Source organism: Podarcis bocagei, assembly GCF_964188305.1.
Source record: "Podarcis bocagei genome assembly, chromosome: 9".
In the NCBI taxonomy this organism is placed as follows: Eukaryota; Metazoa; Chordata; class Lepidosauria; order Squamata; family Lacertidae; genus Podarcis; species Podarcis bocagei.
In genome coordinates this window covers 38,442,391-38,470,388 of record NC_138134.1, presented here as the reverse complement: position 1 = coordinate 38,470,388, position 27,998 = coordinate 38,442,391, and the positions used below count along the sequence as shown (strand labels likewise).

Genomic DNA, 27,998 nt, shown 5'->3' with positions numbered 1-27,998 from the left:
TTGCTTCCAGTCTGCAGGGACCAGCCATTGCATAACATACACACTCTGTCAAAATATACAGCCCATGTTCATTATGAAGTTTGGCCCACCTGACCTTCTCCCTGCAACCGTTAGATATTCATGTATACTCTTCCTTTGTTATTTCCCCTTTTCTCCATTTCTTATGCATACCCTTCTTACATCTCAGCTCATCTGTAAGCTCCTTATACAGCCACACCACTGCCACTTTTCTTTCTTGTTGGAATTCTCTGCCTTTGTACCTTCAATATTTCACCTCTAAGAAGCCCATTCCTCTTGGATTCCCTTCTCTTTGAATATTTCTGACCGTGCCATCTTACCCAGTATTTCTTTAAGCTTTTTGAAACCAGATTTCTTAAAGTCCAGAGTGCATGTCCAACTACATTCAGCTTTCCCTTGCCTCTGTATCATGAAACCCAAGAGGACAGGATCACTTCCCCCCAAGGTTCCAAGTCATCTAGTTCCTCCTCCTCTCAGGCCCAAGAGGGATGATTCCCTTGTTACTTTTTCCACCTTCTGGGAAATGAAATTGTCAGCAAGACAACTGATGAATATGTGGGACCTTACATTCTTGGCAAAAAAACTGGATATTGTAATTATAGCATCCATTCTAAGAATTCTTTTTAATCGTACACTGCATTTTTGCAGTAAAAAGCTAGGTGTTGAAACAGGGCATTGTACTAAACTTTCAGAACCACTAATTAGAGATATTTTGCTGCTAAGATGCACATTTTACTCAGCCGCCAATGACTTCTGTATTCTTAGTAGAAAATTCTGTCTTTCATAATGCGTTATAATACATTGTGCAGCATATTCTTTCCTTAATTGGTTTCCTTGGAGTTTGGCTTGTCTCTAATTGCAAATCAGGAGCATCATTCATGCACAGATCCTTGTAAAATACTGAAAAAGAAACTGACATAAAAAGGTTACAGGAAGGGAGTGAGTTAAAGAGCAAGTGTGAGTTTAAAATACAGGGAATTCTCTCTTATTTTAAGTTGTATTCTATAGTTGGCAAAGCATTACAGGATTTGTCTACCAGCCAAAGGTTTGAAGTTCAAGATCTATGAATGAACTAATTCATTTTATTCAATAAACCATTTGTATGTATTTTTTCTTTTTATGTAGACAGTCTCTCTCCCTCTCTCTCCCAGCTGACCTGAGCACCAGGTTAAGTAGTTCTTTGAATACTTGCGGAGAAATCATTTAGAAGGCTTACCAACCAATTTCTTTCTTTCTCTATATTCTCATCACATTTGTATGTTCCTTTTTAGGCCATTCATTAGACACACACACTTTTATTATTTCACAAGAGAAAGAGGACAGTCTTTTAAGTGTGTGTGTGTGTGTGTGTGTGTGTGTGTGTAAAACACAACGGCTCAGCAGTTTTGATAATATAGAAGATGGACCAGTTCCATAAGATGGGAGGGGGAGGACACACAATGTATTACAGAAGTTCCGCTTCTACCTGTGGGGTCAGTTGCAGAGGGTGTCATTGGTTGATTAAGCCTTGGCATCCTGGTTGTTAAGCTGTAGGGTGCCACAGGCTTCTATTCTACCCCCAAGCCTGTTCAACATCTGTATGAAGATTTCGGGGAGCATCACCTTCCTTCTTGTCACACTTAAGCAGATGGGTGAAATCAGCTAATCAACTAGAAATGGTTAGTTCCTCCTCAAGTTATTGAGCATTGGTCTGGATGCCCTTTAGATTCCTTTTCATCCTTTCTGTGTTTTCATAAAGACTTTCTCCCACACATGGATTTGAGTGCTTGGAGATAGCTTTCCTTGTTCACAAAAAATAATCACTCTGGAATAAAGCTATAAGGTAGAATGTCACACATAATTTGAGATTTTGACAAGGACTAGAACCTCCAGACACTTTTTAAATTATTTGGCATTTCTTTATGACATATACAGTTGTCACATGCCTGGCAAATATGGATCTATGATGCTCTGATAAAGTTGACAGTCTTTATTTTATGTGCCTGTTTTATAGTTTTGTTTTTTCATCTTTTTTTGGCTCTAAAGACGGTTCAGAAACTTCAGCTACTGCAGAATTCAATGGCCAGGTTGCTCACCAGAGCAAGATGGTTTGAGCATATTATACCAATCCTTGTCTGACTACATTGGCTACCAATTAGTTTCCAGGCCCAATTCAAAGTACTGGTTTTGACCTATAAAGACTTAAACAGCTGAGGATTGCAATATCTCAAGGACCACCTATTTCCATATGAACCTACTGGGACCCTGATATCAATTTCTGAAACCCTTCTTTGTGTGCCTCCTCCTCGAGAGGTCCAGAGGGTGGCAACACGAGAACGAGCCTTCTCTGCAGTGGCTCCCCATCTGTGGAATGCTCTCGCCAAGGAAGTTCACCTGGCGCCTTCATTATACACCTTTAGGCACCAGGCAAAAACGTTTCTTTTTAACCATGCCTTTGGTTGATTTGATTGACATCCTATGCGCTTTTAAAATGTGGATTGGGGGGTATTGGGTTGTTGTTTTTATTTTGATTATATATTTTGTGGTTTTATATTTTGATTTTGAGACCTCTGGGTATAGGGTGGAATATAAATTCAATAATAATAATAATAATAATAATAATAATAATAATAATAATAATAATTTAAAGCTGAAGTTAGATCTGCTGTCACTTACTACACTGTACTAATTTTGGGCATATAGAAAGTTGATATGCAAGTGACTCATCTATGAAACAGGTGTGGGACAGGGTAAGGATGCATTAGTTTATGATTTATTTATTTCAAAACTCATCATGAAAATTTGGTGGCATGTTTGTGCAATTTCCCCTCAAATATACACATCTTTGCAAGCAATTTTGCCATATACTATGCTTTTTATATGCTATTTCCCACAAATGTATGCATTTTACACTTTCTCCTAATGTACAATTTTTTGTGCAGATTATTTGGTTGAAGAACTGCTACACAAAATTCAGAGAAGTGTGAATTTTGCAGGATGGCTTCATTTGGAGTCACATATTGTTTCAGAAAGTGCAAACTAGAGAGGTTCACATCAACCTCTGACCCTAGTACAGGGCCTGCCTTGTGGTGCGAGGTAAAGCAGGCAGTACAGGCAAGAAACAGTGTGGTTTGGGTTCTGCGTCAGGCAGCAAATTGTATTGGACCAGTATAGGTGGGGGCAGTAGACAGAATGTCAGTATTGGACTGGGAAAATTTGGCTTCATACCTCTGAAGCTTAATGTGTGGTCCTGGACCAAGGATTCACTTTACACTGAACTTATCCAAAGGGCTGTTGATAGTGTGAGGCTTAAATGGTGGCTGTGTGGCCCATGTCTACTGCCCAGAACTCCCTTGAAGATGGACACGATAAAACTGGGATTGATAAATATGAAGATACTGATCTGCATATGGATGCTGAAGGGGAAAAGCGGTAAGAGACCAATTACAAAGCTCTTTTTTCAAAAAAATCCAAATTGTAGCCCAAGCCAACAAGAAGAGGCAGAGAGATGGTGGAGTTGAGACTCTTCTTTGCTACATTCAGTAAGTTTAAAATTAATCTTGTCATTCAGACTTAACCTTTGGAAATCAATACAGAGAGAAGGTTGGCATTGATTCCTTTACAATGAAATCTATCTTGGTTTCCAAGAAGAAAGCTGCAATAAAATGCAAGGAAATTCTAAAGGACACACACTTTCCTCCTTAAGGATTTTCTCCACCTCCCTCCCTTTTCAGAAATTCATTTGCAACACATGTTTTGCAAAACAGAAACACTACTATGCAACCATGCTGTGAAGTGATTAAAAATGATCAGAGTGCATCAGTGGCGTAGCGTGGGGGGTGCCAGGGGTGCCGGCCGCACCGGGCGCAACATTTGGGGGGGGCGCGTTTGGCCGGCCCTCCTCAAGGAAGCAGGAACCCCACTGTCCTCGGACCTCCTCCGAAGGCTGGCGGTGGGGCAGAGAGACCTTCTCCCCGCGCCAGCCTTCGGATGGCTGTCCTGAAGACTTGTGGTGGGAGCAGTGGAGTAGCGTGGGGGGTGGAGGGGGAGCCTGCCGCACCTGGCGCAACATCTGGGGGGGGGCGCGGAAGAGACTCGAGTGCTAAAATCCACCGGTTAGGGGGCGCAAATTACTTGCCTTGCCCCGGGTGCTGAGAACCCACGCTACGCCACTGGAGTGCATGTGCTTCTTTTATTATATGTATATACTGCCATTCTTCCATCAGAGGCCAAGGTAGTATACATATGGTTCCCAGGGTGTCACTCATCCAGATAATGACGAGACCCACACCTGCTTAGTTTCAACAAGATGGTGACCTTCTGTGCCTCCACACCACAACCTGGAATCTGTACTCTACCTTTGGGGACCCTAAAAGAGAGTGGCACTTTAGATTCTCATAATTAAGGTAATTGTTGGGTAACAAGAAGTACAGACTATTGAGGTGGAAGCTGCAATTGAGGGATTCCCTTCTTATATGAATGGGTTTCTTGGCAGTGCTACTCATGCAGTGAGTGGAGAAGGAGAGAGATTTTATATGCTAGCCCTGCTCTCAAACTCCATGCATATGGTGGAAAGTGAGAATGGGTCTTCTGCATAAGCTGATGGTGAAGAATTTGTGTGGAACGGTATGTGAGAGCACAGCTATTTATACACAGAAGCCCCATTCTTACCTTCCACAAAATGTAAGCTGGGAGTAGATCCTTTCAGTAAAATATCACTACTCTTGCCATGCCCATGGCAAAGGTGAGAGGAGAGGGCTCTGTAAGTAATAAGACAGAATGCTCCTCTCACTGAACATGCAGTCACCTAGATCTGCTAGAATAACGCAAGGAATATTGCAAGGCTCTATTCTAGATCTGCTAGAATAACGCAAGGAATATTGCAAGGCTCTATTTTTAAACCGTAGCATTGTGCTTTCTTTCATCAAAATGATGCCATAGTCTACAATAATGTAAGTGTGGAATTATTCTTAGCTTCCTAATTATGCCACCCCCAAAAATTTGACCATGAAAATCTAGGAGGATAGAAATGGGTGGAAGCCATACAAACCCTTTAACAGCGTCGAATTAAAAATGACTGCTTGTTTTCACTTGTCTGCTGCTGGTGATGTAGAAGGACTCTACCTTGACATAGCTTAGTGCACTGCTGCAGCATGCTTGCTTTTGTAGAAGAACTAGCAAGATTATTTTCTGCATGCATTTGGTTAGAATATTGCGTTTGTGTGTGTGTGAATTTTCTTGTTATTTGTTTTTTCTTAAAGATAATCAACCTCAGTCTCTTTTCTAAAAAAAGAATCTAGAGAAAGTGGAGCCTTCGGGATTTCAGAGAAAACTTGAAGCTGGCTAATAGTTGAAATGGAATTTTATCTGGAAGTTCTGACCTATCTCTACATATATACAATTATTGGCAGCAAGAAAAGAATGAACTAAAGAAAATGTAGTGTTGTTAATTGACCTGGCCACTGGGTGTCATCCTAAGAATACATTTTGGACAGATTAGGAAGCATTACTATGGCAACAAACGTACTGCTTTTGAGAGGGTTAAAAAAGAACATGGATTCGTTTTAAGAAGTGTAGTTTCCACCCTGTGAACACCCTGACATTGTTTGCCTTTCATACTTGGGCTATCAGCTTTGTGGCATGTTGCATGATGAATGATACAAACTAATGTGTTTGGAAGGAACGACTTGGCAAGTGTCTAGCCTTAGGACATCAGAGAACAGGAGGGCAGGCCAAAGAATGGAAAAAAGAAAGGAAGAGAAAGGATAACAATGAGCCCTTCCAAATAATGTATGGCTAGGAACATCATGGCAGCAAACTTCTCCTAAAGCATATTTGTATTGATCAGAATACCGCTTTCAAAATTAATTTTACATTTATTTATTAATAGTTATATACCATCCAATAGCATCAAAGTGGTGCACAGGGGTTGAAGGAGCTGGGGGTGTTTAGCCTGGTAAATAGGAAACTGGGAGATATGATAGCCAACTTCAAATATCTCAAGGGCCGTCACATGGAAGATGGATCAAGCTTGTTTTCTCCAGCTCCAGAGGGTAGGATCCAAACCAATGAATTTTGGTTCCTAGAAAGGAGATTCTGACTAAACATCAGGAAGAACTTTCTGACAGTAAGAGCTGTTTGACAGTGGAACAGTTTCCCTCGGGAGGTGGGGGACTTTCCTTCCTTGGAGGTTTTTAAGCAGAAGCTGGATGGCCATCTGTCATGGATGCTCTAGCTGAGATTCCTGCATTGCAGGGGGTTGGACTTAATGACCCTCCCAACTCTACAATTCTATGATTCCATTATCACTTTTAAGGCCTACATAGAGCCATCCACTACAGAGATGCCCCTATCTTGTGTCACCACATGATGTGTCTTCCCCAGAAGGGACCATGAAAAAGACCCCCCAGATTTAAGAACCCAGCCAAGCTGATACAGCCATTATGACTGGAAGCCATTTATAGGTTTATCCATGAACTGTGGAAGCATGCCCCCCCCAAGGTATTCCAAAGTCATGCAATTCCTTACTGGATTCCAGGCACTAAGAAAGCAAAAAGACCTTCTGGTTTCTCAGTTCTTTGTTAGCTGGCTTAGAAAGAAATCCCAAAGGGGGGTGGGGACAGAAACTAGAACCAACAGTTCTCTTAAGCAAAACATAAAAAAATAAAGTTAATGGACCATTCCAGCACTGGAGTATAAGAATTAATTATGTATTTACAACCTGCCATTCTAGCCATTATACAAATTGTATAAGTATGCATTTGGTCATATAGTTGCCTAGACAAAGGAGCATTGCCATCATAATGCAATCAATCACTAAGCCAAGTAGATGTTTTTCAATTGTAGAAATACATAATGCTGTATTGTGTTTTAAATATTTGATTGGGAGCCACCCAGAGTGGGTGGGGAAACCCAGCCAGATGTGCGGGGAATAAATAAATTATTATTATTATTATTATTATTATTATTATTATTATTATTACGTTGGTGGCACTGTGGTCTAAACCACTGAGCCTCTTGGGCTTGCCGATTGCAAGGTCAGTGGTTCGAATCCCTGCAGCGGGGTGAGCTCCCGTTGCTTTGTCCTAGCTTCTGTCAACCTAGTAGTTCGAAAGCATACCAGTGCAAGTAGATAAATAGGTACTGCTGCGGCGGGGAGGTAAACAATGTTTGTGTGCCTTCTGACTTCTGTCATGGTGTTCTATTGCACCAGAAGTGGTTTAGTCATGCTGGCCACATGATTCAGAAAGCTCTCTGTGGACAAGCCCTCAGCACACCCCATAGTTGCCTTTGAGAGGACTTAACCATCCAGGGGCCCTTTACCTTTACCTTTTTTTATTTTTATCAATTATAGAGCTGAGTTTTTTAGGAAGCAGATTTGGTAGGGTTGCCAGCACATCTGTCTAGGTTTCTACTGCCAGGGTTAGCTGCCTGTTGCAAATGGATGAACTGGGTGACTTGTGTGTACAGCCTCAAAGAAGGCATTTCATGTGATTGATCTGGTGTTGTGGAACATTCTTCCAGCAGAGATTCAGCGGGTATCCTCACTGTTAACCTTCAGATGTCTCTTGAAGACTCATTTATGCAACAATCCTATTCTGTTGCTTAGCATGCTTTCTCCTTTAGATGAGACAGTAACTGGTGATTATATTGTATTTCTTTATGGTATTTAATAGAATTATAAAACTGTATCATTCCAAGGGACCCCAAGGGTCATCTAGTCCAACCGCCTGCAATGCAGGACTCTCAGCTAAAGCATCCCTGATGGATGCTCTGACTGTCAGAAAGTTGTTTTTTGTATGTTTAGTTGGAATCTCCTTTCTTGTAACTTGAAGCCATTGGTGTTATGGACATGTTGTTTTACCCATTCTTTAGTCTGCTCAAATTGATTTACGTATTAGTATAATGAAGGGCTGGACAAAATATTGTCTCCAGTATCAGAAGCTACTTAGCCTTATGATGCTGTCACTCCCACGTCCTTCTTGTGGGTTTTTCACAGGCAGTGAAAATAGAATGCCGTAATAGATGCTCCTTTGGTCTGATCTAACAGGCCTCTTCTTATGTTGCATTCCTAGAGATGAAGTTGGTGAAGCTTTGCACTGCTCTGTGCCTGTTAGGCAACACAGCCATGACTCTGTGGACTGGAGAAATTTAGGGTACCCTAACTAACCTTCCTGTTCCTCAAGCAATGTAAGTAATTATGAGCCAGACCCAAATGATTGTTTTGCTCACATACATATACCAGCCTAGTGACTCAGTAGTAAGTACTGATTTTAGACCTGAGCTCTGTGACACAGGAAATCTGGCTTCAGGGTGACTTTGGATTCCTCAAATCTCATGCCAGTGGGAAGATGACAACTACCTTTTAACAGAACCACATCCTAGCAAGGCAGCTTGTCTTTGTTCTTCAGAGGGACGGCTGATGACTTGCCTCACCCTTTCCGACTCACCACATCCACAGCTGTTTGAACAGATGCAAAAGGATGAAAACGGTGTGTTTTTTTTAAAAAAAGAATTCAAGCCACCAATTCCCAGCAATACTTTGAAGAGGACTTTCAGAATCTTTTCGAATTTCACAGATGTTCAAGGAATATCTACACATGCATACACACACACACACACACACACACACACACACACATCATTTTAGATGAATCAACCAGAGAGAGAAATTAAACTCTGGACTACCTTTTATGTTTATAATAATTCCTGCAATTCTCCTTCTTCTTTGCTTCATTTTCATATCCCCTATCTTAAGGTTTTCTTAAGGCACAGGATTCAAAATGGTATAAATAAATGATCTTGCTTTGTGCTTTTTGAAACAGCTGTGTAGATGACAAACTAGAGAGAAGGAAATGATATTGGTGTGGAGGATCTAACCAACTGGACCTGCCTTCATTTCCAACGATACTGAAATATCAGGACTGCCTGAAAAGCTGTATAGAAATACTGTAAATAAATAAGTGAATTACCCCTTTTCCTTTATGAATTTCAGAGTAGCATGCTTTGATTCCCCAGTAACTGTTTTATCCAATTGTTCTTTATCTTTAAACTGGACATGGACTGGACAGCCTTTCTAATAGAGAGCTGTAAAATCAGCCGCAGAGGCTCCCTACCTGCAGAGTAGGTTGGGCTAAGAGACACTACCTTACTGAGGTGTTACCAAGTGAGCTTCAAAGCTCAGCAAAAAATATTGGGGATCCTGGACTAGAGAGTTGGATTTTGACTGGAGATGCTTGTATTCAAATACCTGTACTTGCTGAGCTTTGAAGCCAAGTGAGCTTCAAAGCTCAGCAAGTACAGGTATTTGAATACAAGCATCTCCAGTCAAAATCCAACTCTCTAGTCCAGGATCCCCAATATTTTTTGCCTTGGTATAACATTAGGAAATCTAAGTTACGGGCACCACAAAATATCCATTGCACAGAAGAATAACTGGCACGCTCAGAACGCTGCCCCCCCTCCAAAAATACAAGTAAAACACTGGCACGTACCTCAAAACAAATAAAACTGACAATCAAACAGCAGCCAACACCCCCTCCCCTTCAAGAAACCTAGGGTTGCTATACATCCCAGACATAGCTGGAATACGGCAGTCAGAAACAGTGTCCGGGTGGAAATCGCTGAAATTTCCAGGGAAATCCGGAAGTATAACAACCTATGTAGGAAGTGTAGATTTTGGCAAAAAAACTCAACAACTTTTGGTAAAACCCAAAAAACCCCAAAACACTCAACAACTTTGCCCAGAAAAGCTCAACAACTCAACTTTTGTGTCAAGATTTTCACTTTTTGAAATATGTCAAACCTAGGCAAAACCACTCCTCCAAATTTTTAAACAATTAAAATTGGAAGGGGCAGGGGTTTTTGGTGGGCACCATGGGGGGATCTGAGGGTGCCACATTGGGGGTTCCAGTTCTAGCCAGTTACATTATTTTGGAACAATTGTGACAGAATTATCCCTGCTACAGATATTATCCACAGCCAATTGAGACCAAAAATTACTTTTCCTCTCTCAAATTGTCACTCCTTCCTCCACCATCTAAATTGGGCTTATTGCAGAATTTCAAAACATCCATATTCCTAGCTTCTACCCTAAAATACTGTATGTATTTCCACCCCTGCAATATGGATGACTAAACCACTCAGTGTTATTGAGTGATTGTTTTACTGATTTGGCACTTCACAAATTTATTGGCAGAGGCAAAATGAGGAGAGGGACATTTTGTGTGTGCATTAAGTTACGTGTGTTTATTTTTCCCTCAAGCGTGCAGCAAGCAGAGCTCAACATGCTTCAATTTATCTGAATGCACCAACCCTCTTCCCAGAGATTTTTCAAAGGGAAATAGTGATGTCGTTTGACATTATGAAAACACTGCCGGGAAACAAATTAAGCTATTTACTCTCCAGTTAGGAAATACTTATTGGATACATGCGCTAAAATGTTTGTAGAGGCTTGCTGGCGTGCACGCCTGTCTCTTAACCCATCTTAAACAGCGTCTCAGAGTAATCTCATTTAAGGCTTGCCTGAATTCTTTAGGCTTCTTGGATTAGCCAATGTTCTCCTCAGTGTGGAAAAATCTCTTTTACTTCCCTTTTACAACAACTACAAAAAGTTAGAACAATACAGAACAATATAAATACGAAAAGGCTGCAATCCTATGGCCTCATAGAGGTTATTCTAGTGGGGCATGGGATATTGTGGTTGATATCCTACCATAGCTGGTGCACTTTAGGGTTGCAATTGCAAAATAGAAAATATGTCTCATTTAAATATTTTCTGCTTATAAAGCTACTCAGAGAATGAAAGCATTGGAGAATACTTCTTCCTTAAACTCTGGAGGAACCGTACCCATCGGTGTAGACAATATTGAGTTGAATAGACCACTAGTTTGACTCAGCATAAGGCAACTTCCTGGGTTCCTATGAAAGTCCCATTTTTTCTACCCAGGCTTGTGCAAGCATAGAATTTTGAGGCTTAGGTTGCTCACTTTTAAAAATTTATTTATTCCTTTACAGCATTTATACTTTAGCTCATAGCAAAGGTAAAGTAATCTAAACTGTGATCTAAACCATTGAGCCTCTTGGGCTTGCCAATCAGAAGGTCAGCGCTTCAAATCCCCTTGATAGGGTGAGCTCCCATTGCTCTGTCCCAGCTCCTGCCAACCTAGCAGTTTGAAAGCATCCCAGTGCAAGTAGATCAATAGGTACCACTGTGGAGGAAAGGTAGATGGCAGTTCTGTACATCATGGTGTTCTGTTGCGCCAGAAGAGCTTTAGTCATGCTGGCTACATGACCCAGAAAGCTGTCTGCGGACAAACACCAACTCCCTCGGCCTGAAAGCAAGATGAGCGCCACAACACCATAGTTGCCTTTGACTGGACTTAACCGTCCAGGGGTCCTTTACCATTTTACCTTATAGTAAAAAAAAAGTGGGGGAGTTCTCAGAGTAATGTACAAAAATAATTTCTGAGGTGGTTCTTGCCATCAGACACTGAATATTAAAAAATACATGGCACTTAAGGAAAAAGGAATAGGAGAGAAGAGGGAGAAAGCAAACCTGAGCACAAGTTCTTAATTATATTGCTTAAAGCCCATGGCTGCTCTGTCCCCACAGTCTGAGGCAGTATTTCTTGAATATCAGTCACTTGGAACTGCAGGAGTAGAAATTGCCTGCTTGTAGGTTTCCCTCAGGTAACTTGGTTGGCCACTGTGAGAACATGATGCTGTACTAGATCCAGGATGTCTTCTTAGGCCCTTGAGGAAAAGCAGTCCCATCCCTGAAGCACTCTTTCCTCTCCCACCCAACACTGGATCGAAGAGCAGAGCTGGAGACAACATCCAGGCCAGGAGGACAGGATAACTCCAGTCCCACAATTCTTATAGTGACAAACTGAGTAGAAAATGTATTTATCAAGTGCTCACTGAGCATAGCACAAGTAAATTATGGGTGTGAGAAATCATATATTTTATTCTCATTGGAACTGTTAATCAACTTTTGCACTGATCTTCTGTCAGTGTTTTTTGGCCATAGCCACACCTAACCAATAGTAATGACTCTGGAAATAGCTCACATCCACACACAGCAGTAAAACATGACCTTGGCATGAACTATGTAAATTAAAGCCAATGGTTTTGGCATTATTTAAATACAGTAAACCCTTCTCACAGCTGTACTCATGAGGAGAATATAAAATTTATCTGCAACTGAATGATGCCTAGAATAGAAATAGACAAAAATAGTTTTTTTTTTAATTACAAGGGGGGTGGAGGGGGGTCATAAATCATGTCCGCAGTGAGAAAGGGCCTGCATAAGCTGGAAAGATGCATAAAAAGTAGTTTACAGGATTTAATTAGGTGTGTCAGAATTATTCTTATGGGAGTGAGCATCAGATAATATGAGGGTGGTTTTTATATTTTTTTAAAAAAATCTGTGTTACAAATGCATGAAGAATGTGTAGGGGAAAGAATCGATATAATGAAATATAACTTAATATATTTAATAGAGGTTAACATTTGTAAATGTGTAACATTTGTAAAATTTGTAAATGAGGATGTGAAGCATGGAACAGGAATAGAATCAAAGCAAAACAAGCCAGGAAAGGAAAACCATGTTTAAGCGCTGCCCAATGAACGCTGCAGAATGGGACTTAGGCTTCATTCAAACGTCCATTTATTCCATTTCCCCAATGTTTTCCCAACTGTTAATTACATGACGTAAAAGCCACTTCCATAAAACTAATGGAATATAGCCCATGTTTAGCACTCCTTTTAGTGTTGTTTGATGATGGGGGAAAGTCCATTTGCATTCCCCTTAACCTGGAAGATTGTGGGAGTAAAGTGATGAAATTTAGGGCATATATACTGGCATATATTTCTTTCCTGCTGTTTTCATGGGGGGGGGGTGTCATAGGAGTACAGAAGCAGACATCTGCAGAAAGGGTGTTGAAGTAGGGACATTGTCCAGTGACATCTGTTCCTGTGTCACACAGAACCCTCAGCTGTGAATGGAATTTTGTCTGACATGCCGGTACGTTGGTCAAAAAGTCACAGTCCCATAACACAACAGCTACTGCAGTGGGAGAGAAGCATTAGAAAATGGAAGAAAAGTGCTGGCATTATAATACAGTGGTACCTTGGGTTACAGATGCTTCAGATTACAGACGCTTCAGGTTACAGATTCCGCTAACCCACAAGTAGTACCTCGGGTTAAGAACTTTGCTTCAGGATAAGAACAGAAATCACACGGCGGCGGCGCGGCAACACTGGGAGGCCCCATTAGCTAAAGTGGTACCTCAGGTTAAGAACGGTTTCAGGTTAAGAACGGACCTCCAGAATGAATTAAGTTCTTAACCCGAGGTACCACTGTATTCCCCATGCCTGAATGCTTGGCAGTCCTATACAGTGTGCATACAATATACACAATTATAGTACACACACTTACATTTTGAGGTAATACACTGTGGCAGTGCCTAAGTGGGGAAACTCTCTCCCCACATCTGACACCTTCCTTATGCAGCAGTCAGCAAATGTTGAAGACCTATCTGTTCACCCTGGCTTTGGACACTTGAGATTTTTACAACCCACTTTTTTGAAATCTTAAGTTGTTTTGAACTGCTTTTACTATTGTTTAATATTGTGTTTTGATATTAATTAGAGGGGAGGGGGTAATAAATTGTAATATCTAGATCTGTGTGTTTGTGTACAGCAGAGTTCTCTTTAAGAGTTGAACTACACAGGAATGAGATTCTGGAGTGTGTGGCCTATGGCAGGAATGAGCCTCTTTAGTATCGAGCTTTTTTAATGGAATAATTGGTTAGTTTATTAGTTAAAGTATACAGCTAATTGAGTAGAAAAAAAATCTTTAAGCCTTTGAAAGCCTCCATGCACATGGGAGCAGGAAGGTACCAGGAGTGAAATCCAAATCAGATCACAACCTTGCATAGATTTCAGCCAAGGAGTGAAGGAAAGAGAAGGCATTAAGTTGAGGAGAATGAAATATCCTTAAGCCCTTTACCCAACGAAAATATTTGCTGGCTCATGGAAAGATGTTCTAGGGCAGGGGTCAGCAAACCTTTTCAGCAGGGGGCTGGTCCACTGTCCCTCTGCCCTTGTGGGGCGGGCGGACTATATTTTGGAAAGAATAAAATGAACGAATTCCTATGGCCCACAAACAACCCAGTGATGCATTTTAATTAAAAGGACACATTCTACTCATGTAAAAACACACTGATTCCTGGACCGTCCGTGGGCTGGATTTAGAAGGCCATTCAGCCGGATCCGGCCCCCGGGCCCTAGTTTGCCTACCCATGTTCTAGGGATACTGTAGAATAGAGCGGGTGAAAAAAGATTCCTCAGTTTCAAGGAAATTTAGTCTGGTGGGGGAATGTTCCCTGCTCCTGTTCTAAGGAGCAAACAAGCTGAGTCTCCCGGGCCAAATCCAATTCCCTGTGAAATGCCTTCAGGCCACTCAGTTGCTGACCTAGTGCCAAAAGTGATAGGGAGAAAGTGGTGTCTTTTGAACTTTCAGGCAGGTGACTGTGGTTGTGGTATACAAAGCGCCCCACCTCCTCCTTGCATTAGGAAGGTGCTCTGCAAGAAAACTAGTGGCTAACAAAGGTTATTCAAACTCTGTGTAGATAACTACTACTACTACTACTACTACTACTACTACTACTAATAATAATAATAATAATAAAAAAATTTTATTTATATCCCACCCTCCCCAGCCGAAGCCGGGCTCAGAGCAGCTAACAACAGTAAAATGATACAACATTCTAAAATCATTTCATTATAAAATCAGTTCAAATCAGATTAATGGCAACCATTGGGCTAGAGTTCTGTGAAGATTACCAAAGGAGGGAGTCAGGCTGTGCCCTGGCCAAAGGTCTGGTGGAACAGCTTTGTCTTGCAGACCCTGCAGAAAGATGTCAAGTCCTGCAGGGCCCTAGTCTCTTGTGACAGAGCGTTCCACTAGATTGGAGCCACAGCCGAAAAAGCCCTGTCTCTGGTTGAGGCCAGCCTAACCTCTCTGTGGCCCGGGATCTCCAAGATGTTTTTGTTTGAAGACCATAAGGTCCTCCGTGGGACATACCAGGAGAGGCGATCCCGTAGGTACGAGGGTCCTAGGCTGTATAGGGCTTTAATGGTTAAAACCAGCACCTTAAACCTGATCCTGTACTCCACCGGGAGCCAGTGCAGCTGGTATAGCACTGGGTGAACGTGATAATAATTGGCTTTTTTATTATTGTTCAGAATATACATTGCAAATCATTATAGTGCCTCATCTGCAAGACTTGCTAAACATTTTAAAGTATATATTTTCTACATGCATTTCAGAAATCAAAACAGAGGGTTATGGATGTGTATTGCATTCTTAAGCCTTGTCCTGAAGGGTATTAATTTTTAAATATGAAACACTCTCAATTAGATTGCATCAGAAAGGAGACCTTGTTGTGCCAGACTGGGGTGATATACAACTGCATTTTGTTTTGTTTTTCACGGAATGTACTTCTCATCATGGTTTGTTTTGCTCATCAGCAATATAAAGTGAACTTTTGCTAGGATACAGAGCTTATTATTGGAAAGTTTACTTACTGTGATATGTCAAAAACGTCTCTTCTCTTGAAAGTGAAAAAACCAAAAAATTCTTACATAGCCTATAAAAAAAACCTGCAAGGTGTCATAATATTCCTGAGGCACCATTTTATTTTCAAACTGAAGACTGTAAAAATAAGGATTCTGATCCAATCTGACATTAAAAAATAGGCAAAAGTATGGATGTTTGGATCAGTGGCTTGGGGTAAAGAAGATGCCATTTTGACAGAAGTAGGTTTGTTCCTTCTGAAACACATTTCTCCATTCTGAAAATCAAGTGTAATGGTTTCCCATAATGATATTTAAGAATTGCAAATAATAAGCATATGAAAAAGCACATTAGGCTAGTCTGACAGTTCGTGAAATAAAATGAGACATGATTTCCTCCCCACCCCCCAAACTGACTCTTTTTCTTGGGACCACTTTTATATATTGGTATGAAACTAGTATTGCTTAAAGAATATAAATATATATACAGTATCCTGGATAAAGTTTTTGCTAAAGGTTGGACAATGAAATAAATTGTCTGATAAATTGTTCTAATCATATTAGTTAATTAACTCTCTCCAGTAAGAGATTGTGCCATTTATGTCCTATTGAAATCAACAGCAGTACCAGATTTAGGGTGGTGTGAGTGGCACTCAGCGAGGGGGCACAAAATTGAGAAGCCCCATTTGAGGGTACCAGGTTTTGGCCTTGCACAGGGTGCTATAGTATGAAAGATTACCCAAGCCTGCCCCATCAGTAGGACAAATATCTGTGAATAATTTGAGTTCATTGATAACCAAAGGACTTTGGTAGGACCATCTTAGATGGAAGGGGGTGTTATTGGGTTCTTTTTCTTTGGATGATGCATTCTGTGTTTTTATATTGTGATTTTATCTTGGGAACCACCCTGAGACCTGCAAGTATAGGACGGTACAGAAATTTAACAAATAATAATAATAATTTTACAGCTATCAGTATTTCTCATTCACTGGGCTGAGCTGGCTCTTCCATACAAACAATCTAATAATAAATAAATGTTTTATTTATCAGGATGGATTAAATGACTTATTTATTAGGATGACCATTTTTATTATATGGCTAATCCTGCAGCCCCTATGAGTATATATCATTTAATGCAATGATGACTAAAGTGTGCATGAGATTTTTTACACTTTAAGCCTATTTATTTATTTAAAACACTTAGATACCACTTAATTTCCAAGCAGTGTACATAACAACAAGAAAATGGGTCAATAAAATGTATCATCAAACCCAACACTACCTTAAAGGGAGAAGGTTAAGCCCCTGAAGTTCAGCAAGGAGAATGCCTGCCTAATCTCATTTGGAAGGGAGATCCATGGTTTGGGGCCACTACGCCGATTGCACTGACTGTGGAAAGCAATTCTCTCTTGCTTGCAAAAAGAACTAGAATGGCCACTTGGTTGTTACAAATCCTGCTTTCCCCCAGAGTACCATGAATGTAGATTGATCGAAGAGGCAGCCCACACAACAAACTGCATCACAGCTTCTACAACACCTCAGTTCCTTAGCTCCTACTCTTCACCCTCCTTCCTCAGCCTCCAAATTAAAACCTTCAATTAGCCTGCATTTAGAAGCAGTCTCATTTCCATTCCCAATAAGCTGCCGTGCATTATTCAAATGACATTTAAGAGGGCTTTCAATATAGGTTAGACGTATACAAACAGAGAAACTGGGTGGATCCTATGCAATGTAATAACATAACACATAACAACATGCTGAAGTTTGTGCTTGACTGTCATACCAAAAACAGTCTGTTAATTCCACACACCCCCAAAGAAAATCTAGTCTCTGTGTGTAACAAATTCCCTCTTCAAGTTTTCATTTGTTGTAAGCTTATACACTTGTCCAACCGACCCATGTCTATGGGAAAGGGGTAGTAGAGAAAGAAGGGGGAGAGGGAGGGAGGGAGAGGGAGTCCTGGTTGGTGCATGTGCACACACCGCCAGATGTCAATGGGTCTCTTTTAAATATGACTTAGATCTAGATCCAGCCCTGTGTGTTGTACAGGAGAATGGAATCATTGCTTTAGCTTATGAAAATATATTTGGCGCAAAGAAACATGCAGCCGATCAATTTAAATAGGAAAAGAAAATATAGCAATATCAGACCCTCCAAGTGTCCCTATTTTCCAAGGACAGTCCCGGATTTACAGAAACATTGCGGTTTCTGATTTGATCCTGGAATGTCCTGCTTTTCCTTAGGATGTCCCTATTTTCATTGGAGAAATGTTGAAGGGTATGGAGTTATATAACCCCTGAGTCAAGGAGATAAGAAACTATGCAACCTTTAGAAGACATTTGAAGGCAGCCCTGTAGCTCAGGTTAAGAACTTAATTAGTTCCGGAGGTCTGTTCTTAACCTGAAACTGTTCTTAACCTGAAGCACCACTTTAGCTAATGGGGCCTCCCGCTGCCGCCGTGCCACTGCTGTGCGATTTCTGTTCTCATCCTGAAGCAAAGTTCTTAACCCGAAGTACTACTTCTGGGTTAGTGGACTCTGTAACCTGAAGCTTCTGTAACCTGAGGTACCACTGTATAGGCAAATTTCTTAAAATGTTTAATTATGTTTTTATATATGTTGGAAGCCACACAGAGTGGTTGGGGCAACCCAGTCAGAAGGGCGAGGTATTATTATTATTATTATTATTATTATTATTATGGAATAGGACGTCCCTATTTTCATCAGAAAAATGTTGGAGGGTATGCAATACACAACTTCAATGAGTGTGCCCAGATGGCATCCTTCTGTGTGCCCAGTTAGGCTGGGTAACACGAGGGAGATATCAAAAGGGTCCCAGAGTAGGCAGGCAGGTGTGGCATATGCTCCACACTACCTTGCATCAATCTCTATCAGATCGGGAGCTCTGGACTGCAGAACCTGGAAGCATTAAACATGCCTCCAACACCTGTAGTTAGAGCTGTCTGTAAGTGCCTTAAGTGACAAAGGCAGGCAACCCTCTGAGGGAATGCAAAACAGAAGGGCAATGGACTAGAAGCCGAAATGAGAGGCACACACAGCTAGGCTCTCATTAGCAAAAGTAATGGGTGCAATAAACCAGTTCAGAATGAAAAACATTTGCTAGGGAAGGATGGGGCATGGGAGGTGACTGTAACAGTAGGATGTTTACTTCCAAGTTTGTACTTTTCCTTTGCAAGGTGCAGACTCATCTGATTAAGGCACGAAATGTTGCAGCCTTTGCCCAATTTTCTGTGGAAAAGAAACATTGTTTTCACACTTTTTAGAAAGAGCAGTAAAGCATTTTGCAACTGCTCCAGTTCTTGTTTCCAAAAAAAGAAAGCCCTATGTCAGTTTTCCCAAAACATCTCGCTTTCCCGAAAAACACCATTACCACAAAGCAGCCTTGTTTGCTTTTTAAATACCTGTAACTCTGCACTTCTCAGCTGATCTTCAACTAGATTGAGAGGTTTCTTCCACCTTTGTGTTTTATGTGCCTAGTGGTGTGTTTTCTTCCAGTTTCTGGACACGGCCTGTAGTACTTATGCAGGTTGTGCTTGTTCTCTTGTAGATTAGATCAGAATATGGGATGGTTATCAAAAGCTAAGTGGGATGACCTGCCATTACATTATCCAAGAATTACATCTCTTCCCCAATTGCAGGTAGAATCTACAACACATACAAAAACCATTCTGAATATTATTATTTATTTATTTTTGCTTTTCTGGGGAGTTGAATAGGGGTCTCCCAACAACTCTCAGCACCCTTAACAAACTACATCTCCCAGAATTCTTTGGGGGAAGCCATGACTGTTTAAAGTGATATCACAGCACTTTTACATGTAGGGTGTGAATGTGGCCTAAATTGTCAAGATCCAACCTTTAAAAAAAACACACCAAAACATTAGCAAACGGATGTGGAAATGTGGTGAACTGAAGCTAAGCCTGGAAATGGAAACCGAGAAAAACCAAAATTGACAGATTCATCCTTCCTTAGGCAGAAAGTTAAGAGAAAAGAGAGCCTCTTGAGAGATATTATACCCTAAAGTATTTATACATGGAAAAAGTGTGTTCTTTTCTGCTATATGTGATTGACAAGTGCTGATGACATAGAACAAATGTTTTTATTATTGGGGGAGGGAAAAGACATAGCATAAAGGTACCATAGATGATCTCTGCTGGGAAAGGTTTAAAAGGTAGCTGGCAGAAGCAGTAGTAAGTGAGCTCTTCCACTACTTTTCCTTACAATTCCCCTGTTGTCATTCATGGATTAAGGAAGCACACAATTATTTTGGCCTTCTCTTCCTCTTAATGTTAACCAGTATCAGCCCCCCCCCAAATGAAGGTGATGGAGGAGAGAGGTCAAGTCTGTGGTGGCAGCAGTGTTCTGAGAAGTCTGGTGCTCTGTTTCTGATTGTTGCACCTCAGTTTTAGGAAAGGTTCAGGATTAAAGGTGGAGGCTGCGAGGAAAGTGATTACTCAAAAGTTTGGTTTCTTCCTGAAGGACAAAACCAAAAATACAAGCAATGGGAAAGAACTCCACCTTTAACTATCATCCCATTGTATAACCTGATGAACTGAATAGCTCATCTAGCTAAGCTAGTTTAGTCCTACAAAAGGTAAATTCCTTGCTCTTCTCAGTGATGTAGACATGGAATACTGACATGCACTTAATGGCTCCTTCAGAACTGGGTTTTTCAATTACTTGCATGATGCTTCCATTACCAGTCAGAGTGCAAAGAGTGGATTTTAAAAAAAGCAAGTCTAAAAAGATCAGCTCACCAGGGAGTCTGGAGAAGAGAGCAGATGACTAAGATACTCGCTGAATGCTTCATTTGCCAGAATGTGCTTTGTTGCAGTTTTTCTTTTTCTTTTTTGTAGGACTTCAGGATGGACCTTCAATGAGATATTTTGAGTTTTGGGAACAGTGAAAATTACACTTTAACTCATCTACTGAGCAGCTGTTTACAAAGAAGTTCCCTAATCATTCTTGGAAAGTTATGACCTATATATGACCTTGGAACGGACAGCTCACGGAAGAACCCCGACCAAACCTAAGAGGAGGCGTGTAGTGGTGATAGGGGATTCCCTACTGAGGGGAACAGAAGCAGTGATCTGTGGGCCTGACAAGATGTCTCGGGAAGTGTGCTGTCTCCCTGGAGCTAAGATCCAAGATGTAACTGAACGACTGCAAGGAATCATAAAACCCACTGACAAGTACCCCTTCCTCTTGGTTCATGTGGGAACCAATGACACTGCAAGCAATAGCCTCCAGAAGATCAAAAGAGACTACGAGGCTCTGGTCAGGAAATTGAAGCAATTAAATGCACAAATTGTCATCTCATCTGTCCTCCCAGTTGAACGACGTGGCCCAGGGAGAGAGGGAAAAATAGTGGAAGTGAACAGCTGGCTTCGCAAATGGTGTAAACAGGAACGGTTTGGATTCTTAGATCACGGACTGCAGTTTCTTGAAAATGGACTTCTGGCAAGCGATGGGCTGCACCTCACAACGGTTGGGAGAAATGTTTTTGCCAAAAATCTCAGAAACCTCATCAGGAGGGCTTTAAACTGACTAATGTGGGGGAGGGAGACAGTGCTCCTGAAGGTAGGAGTCTATCAATTGATGAAGATGATCATCCAAATGTCATAGATCAAATGGGGCAAACAGCACGCAGACCTAGTGGTGGGAGGAAAAAATCCTTAAATAAGAGACACGGGGGAATGATTAATGGACTTCAATGTCTGTACACTAATGCGCAAAGCATGGGAAATAAACAAGATGAGCTTGAGCTCTTGGTACAGCAAACTAAGTATGACATAATCGGCATCACTGAAACCTGGTGGGATAAGTCCCACGATTGGAATGTAATAATGGGGGGATACAATCTATTTCAGAGAAACAGACCAGACAAGAAAGGAGGAGGAGTGGCGTTATATGTCAGGGATGTGTATACCTGTGAAGAGATCCAAGATTTAGAACCTCAAAGCCAAAGTGAGAGCATTTGGGTCAAAATTAAGGGAGAGAAGAATAACAGAGACCTCATTGTGGGAGTTTACTATAGATCCCCAAGCCAAACGGAGGACATAGATGATGCCTTCCTGGAACAGATGGCCAAGCATGCAAAAGGAAGGGAGATAGTAGTAACGGGGGACTTCAATTACCCGGATATTTGTTGGATGTCAAACTCAGCCAAGAGCATAAGGTCAAACAGATTCCTCACTGGCCTTGCAGACAACTTCATTGTCCAGAAAGTGGGAGAAGCAACAAGAGGAACAGCCATTTTAGATCTGGTCCTAACCAATGTTGATGACCTGGTTAGTGGGGTAGAAGTGGAAGGATCATTAGGCGCAAGTGATCATGCTCTTCTAAAGTTTACTATACAGCGGAAAGGAGCAGCCAAGCATACTAGGACTCAATTTCTTGACTTTAAGAAAGCCGACTTCATAAAACTTAGGGAAGTGCTGGGTGAGATCCCATGGACAGTAATACTAAAAGGAAAGGGAGTTCATGATGGCTGGGAGTTTGTTAAGAGGGCGATAGTAAAAGCACAACGTCAGGCAATACCAATGAGACGGAAACATGGAAGGTGCCTAAAGAAGCCAGGGTGGCTATCTAAAGAACTTTTAACTGAGTTAAGATTAAAAAAGGATGTGTACAAAAAATGGAAAAGGGGGGAAACCACCAAAGAGGAATTCAAACAAATAGCCAGCACGTGTAGACACAAAAGCTAAAGCGCAGTATGAACTCAGGCTTGCTAGAGAGGTTAAAAGCAACAAAAAAGGCTTTTATGGGTATGTTCGTAGCAAAAGGAAGAACAAAGAAACAGTGGGGTCACTCAGAGGAGAAGATGGTGAAATGCAAACAGGGGACACAGAAAGGGCTAAACTCCTCAATGCCTTCTTTGCCTCAGTCTTCTCCGATAAAGAAAACAATGCCCCGACCTGAAGAATTTGGAGCAAATGATTCAGCAAAGGAAACACAGCCCAGAATAACTAAGGAGATAGTACAAGAATACTTGGCTAATTTAGATGTATTCAAGTCTCCAGGGCCAGATGAACTGCATCCAAGAGTATTAAAAGAACTGGCAGATGTGATCTCAGAACCACTGGCAGTCATCTTTGAGAATTCCTGGAGAACAGGCGAAGTCCCGGCAGACTGGAGGAGGGCAAATGTTGTCCCTATTTTCAAAAAGGGGAAAAGAGAGGACCCAAATAATTATCGCCCAGTCAGTCTGACATCAATACCAGGGAAGATTCTGGAGCAGATCATTAAGCAAACAGTCTGTGAGCACCTAGAAAGGAATGCTGTGATCACCAATAGTCAGCATGGATTTCTGAAAAATAAGTCATGTCAGACTAACCTGATCTCGTTTTTTGACAGAATTACAAGCCTGGTAGATGAAGGGAACGCAGTGGATGTAGCCTACCTTGATTTCAGCAAGGCATTTGACAAGGTGCCCCATGATATTCTTGTAAAGAAGCTGGTAAAATGCGGTCTTGACTATGCTACCACTCAGTGGATTTGTAACTGGCTGACTGACCGAACCCAAAGGGTGCTCATCAATGGTTCCTCTTCATCCTGGAGAAGAGTGACTAGTGGGGTGCCACAGGGTTCTGTCTTGGGCCTTATTCAACATCAACTAGATTCATCAACGACTTGGATGATGGACTCAAGGGCATCCTGATCAAATTTGCAGATGACACCAAACTGGGAGGGGTGGCTAACACCCCAGAGGACAGGATCACACTTCAAAACGACCTTGACAGATTAGAGAACTGGGCAAAAACAAACAAGATGAATTTTAACAGGGAGAAATGTAAAGTATTGCACTTGGGCAAAAAAAATGAGAGGCACAAATACAAGATGGGTGACACCTGGCTTGAGAGCAGTACATGTGAAAAGGATCTAGGAGTCTTGGTTGACCACAAACTTGACATGAGCCAACAGTATGACGCGGCAGCTAAAAAGCCAATGCAATTCTGGGCTGCATCAATAGGAGTATAGCATCTAGATCAAGGGAAGTAATAGTGCCACTGTATTCTGCTCTGGTCAGACCTCACCTGGAGTACTGTGTCCAGTTCTGGGCACCACAGTTCAAGAAGGACACTGACAAACTGGAACGTGTCCAGAGGAGGGCAACCAAAATGGTCAAAGGCCTGGAAACAATGCCTTATGAGGAACGGCTAAGGGAGCTGGGCATGTTTAGCCTGGAGAAGAGGAGGTTAAGGGGGGATATGATAGCCATGTTCAAATATATAAAAGGATGTCACATAGAGGAGGGAGAAAGGTTGTTTTCTGCTGCTCCAGAGAAGTGGACACGGAGCAATGGATCCAAACTACAAGAAAGAAGATTCCACCTAAACATTAGGAAGAACTTCCTGACAGTAAGAGCTGTTCGACAGTGGAATTTGCTGCCAAGGAGTGTGGTGGAGTCCCCTTCTTTGGAGGTCTTTAAGCATAGGCTTGACAACCATATGTCAGGAGTGCTCGGATGGTGTTTCCTGCTTGGCAGGGGGTTGGACTCAATGGCCCTTGTGGTCTCTTCCAACTCTATGATTCTATGATTCTATGACTGTTGGTCATTTGGCTCATATTTGGCTACTATTGGGTTTTACCTTATCCAACAAATTTAAAGGGATATAATTGGTTGATGAGATATAAGACAAGAGCTTTTCTTTCATCTAGCTTGCCACAGTGCAATAGCTGGTGACACAGGGTGCCAGAATGCCTCTACATGCATCAAAAGATGCTTCTAGTCAATCCATTGGGCCTGCCTGGGAATGGCAATGAAGATGAGGACTTACAACCACTCCAGATGTGCATCTACACCCACATCAGCCACATGTGCTTATTACTATGCAGGTGACCCTGACTGGATCAGAGGAGTTAACTCCTGTCAGATTCATATATGTAGTACACAGTCAAATGCCACAATGCTAATGGATATTTGCTTTCCAATGGACCATGATAATGCTTTCGATTTTACATTTTTTTGAAAATGATTTCTAATTAACATCTATTGCTGTAATCCGAAGGAGAGAAAAATGATCAGCCCCTTGACACTGGTTTATATGCCCTGTTAACCATATTGGCGCAGATTACTGTGCATTTTGAATAACAACTTATGAATATTTCATGAATATTTGCATTTGCATTGCCCATGTTTTTCCATACAGTAATATAATACAGATTCTATTTTCAAAATGTTATTTGGCTAAATAAGCAAAAAACATAGTTAATAAGTACTGTGGTGCATAGGAGGGCACAGCGACCAAAAATTAAAAAGGGAAACTGCAAGAAATCCATGGATGTGTGGGGTTGAAGAGGGATGAAATAAGCATCCTTTAGTGTGGTTCAATAAAAACCCCTCACTGATTAAAGCACATGAGAGGCAGTTGTGGTGCTGTGTGGGCTCGCCCTATCCCCTACCACTAATGCAGACACATACCCTTCCATTTGTGCATTTGGCAAGCGGCTGAAATGGCCCCAAACACATACTACACACCTACTGATGTATCCATGTAGAGTACATTCACACGAGGGCGGTTGTGGTGATCTAGGCTTCCTCCTGGGATGGAGGCACCCTATGCATATTCAGCGCTGCGGCAGGTCATGGACAGCAAGTGTAGTGGTGTGGGCGGGGCTAGCCACCATAGCTGTGCATGATAGAAACATGAAACTGGATTCTGAATTAAAACTCTTTTCTTTCTTCAATCTGAGGTGGCTATCATGAAGGTGAAGGGTAAAGGATCTGCTGGGTCAAAGTACAAATAGAACACAGAGAGTTGCTTTATACTGAGTCACACAATTTTGTCCTTCTAATTCCATATTGCCTACACTGACTGGTAGTGGCTTTCAGACAGGGAACATTCGCTGCCCTGCCTGGAGATGCCAGGGATTGAACTGGGACCCCAGCATGCAGAGCAGTTATTCGGCCACTGAACTATGCCCTTTCCCAAAGTTAATTCATCATCTGTTACTCTTTGTTCTGTTGTTTTTGTTGTGGTCTTTTCTTGAGCATCATGTGAAAGAAGACTGTGGACTATAGCTTGCTGAATCATGGCAATTCTTTGGGTTTTTGTTTTTTGCAGATGGTCTCACTGGTTGAGCCCCTCACCTTTGCCCTGCTCAGACTCCCAATAACATTCCATCCTTTGCCTCTTTAGGAGATTAATGCAAGAGTCTGATTTTTGTTCCACTCTGTGAATAAGAAGTTCTGCCACAGACTTCAGCAAAAGCAGGGTCAGGCTCTGAATCATCCCACAGCCAAGGACAACTTTCTTTGAAGGGCTGTTTTCATGAGGCAAGTGAAAACTGTGTGCCAGCTTCCATATAACCAAGGGAGTGATTAAATCTTAAAAATATGCAGAAGTCAACGGTGGGGTTTTTCCCTGTTAAATCTCTTTATTTTTGCAGGGTATGGATAATACTTCCCAATTTAAAGACATGGGCTGTTTAAAAAACACACTGAGGAAATTTATTTAGGGCCTTGGTATTTTTGGAGTCATATTGGATGTGTACTCAAAACTAATGTCTCTCACGGGCGGCGGGATTGCTGCAGCCAACACACAACAGTGCATTGTGAGAAAATATCGGCTACTTTGAAAAGTTAAATATGACATCTATTCCATGATTCACTACTGTCCCATAAGTTTAGAAATCCACTCTCTGAGTCCTGAGGTAACCAAATAAGGACTGAGAGATTCCCAAATGAAGGTTAACGTCAATGTGAGGTGGTTGCAGCCAGCCCCGCTTTCTTGGCAGTTGCTGTGTGACCAGTAGCTCTGTGAGGCTGGCCCAAAGATAATTGTATATGTTACAAAACCGCTGCATATTATGGTTGCTCAAGAAAGGCTTGGCACGGTGACAGCAGGAATGTTGCATGTCAGGATTGATGTGATTTGGCAGGGACAGATGGAGAAGCTTACACAATGCCTGCCCACCCTCTGTTCTGCTCATGCCAAAGAGGTTTTAGTCCCCCTCTGTCATGAGGGCTGAAATCACTCTTGAAAACATTGAATATATACTTAAAAATAGATGAAACCCTACCTCATTCTTCCTTCAGCCTGGAACCCAGCGGTTGATCTACAGTGCAAGGGAAGATCACGTCCAAATTCACGAAGCCACCACAGTTTGCCTCTCAGATGTCAGTTGTGCGGTTGCGTGTTTGCGAAGGATGGCAGTCGTTGCTCTCCCACCCAAGCTGGAAGGAGGAATGGATTAGGCTAATTGGCAGGCAACAGTGGAGATGATGCAGAAGGAGCTGCCTCAAATGGTGAAACAGAGCACTGGACCAGTTGTCAAAGTGACTGGGACGCACTCATGTTACGATGAGGGTTCCAGCTGGGTGGGGATTGTTGGCCAGGTTGACTGGGTGACTGGGATGCCCTTCCATTATGGGAAGTGGCTGAGGTGGCCACTCATGAAGTGTGAGAAGTGGCAAGCTGAGGAGGTTTCCTACTAGAGCTTTATGGAGAGAGCCATCCAGTAAGCTCAGTGAAGAGGAGAAGCACTGGGGGAGGGGGGGGAAGAACCTTCCTTCAATCCACTGTCAGTGACCAAGAGGGCCTTGCCATTGTCAGGAGCTCGTCCTTCACTCGAGTAGGACCCTGGTAGAGACACATGCCCAACTGGCATGTTCTCTCCCTCCTGGTCGATCGGGAGCTTCAAAAGCTTTTTCAGCCCGAACATCACAGCGACCGATGCCAACAGACACCGGCACGCTTAGGGATCCACAGAGCATGTTGTCTAATCTACTTTATTTACCTATAAACACACACGGAGCACTGCAACATGGCTCCCTCTCTCTCTAGCATCAGATAGCAAAGAGAAAGAACAAAGGACAATAGTCCCACTTCATGGAACACAGTAAGACCAACATCCTGTCTCCATCACTTCCCACTTTGTGGAGTCAAAACATACCATGTCATGTGAAAGACAACAATCCAGTGACTGCAACCATGGAGCAGGAATTCTAACAGTCCCGACATATGGTAGGGATGGGAGGAATGAATTTGTCTATATTGGTTTCTCCCAATTTCTCAATTTTCCACTCTTAAATTCAGTGTGCCCCATTTCCATATCAGTTTGTGGATGATTTTCTTCTTCTTTTTTAAAAGTCTAGATGAAAACTTGTATGAATTTTCTTCCATATTTATTCTTATATACATTTTTGTATGCAATTTTGCCTAACAGCGCACATTTTTGCAAGCCATTTCCCCTCTCATGCATTTGTAATATTGTTGTCACTTAATACTCTTGTGTGAATTTTTGGTTGAGAGAGGACTGCATCAAAATATTCAGAGATGTGTTTTGGCTGGCTCAGGACCTGCAAATTAGGTAGGCTCATATTACAACGATGGGAGGCAATGAAGCTCTAGGGCTTCTTTCACAAATTAAAAGTCTGAGTAAAATGAGCAGCTC

At 41.8% G+C, this 27,998-nt stretch overlaps 1 long non-coding RNA gene across 6 annotated transcripts; it reads right to left on the bottom strand.

The window, feature by feature from the left end:
* Positions 1-622: 622 nt before the first annotated feature.
* On the bottom strand, positions 623-26,928 carry LOC308595178. Of its 6 annotated transcripts, none has more exons than XR_014011861.1 (6): positions 26,625-26,928; positions 25,024-25,329; positions 19,001-19,244; positions 8,686-8,933; positions 8,360-8,458; positions 623-918 (listed from the first exon to the last, which is right to left on the bottom strand). It is a non-coding gene; the product is annotated as an uncharacterized lncRNA (long non-coding RNA). The 6 variants fall into 6 exon arrangements; XR_014011862.1 differs by having other exon boundaries at positions 25,024-25,326; XR_014011863.1 differs by having other exon boundaries at positions 19,001-19,139; positions 25,024-25,326.
* Positions 26,929-27,998: the final 1,070 nt, after the last annotated feature.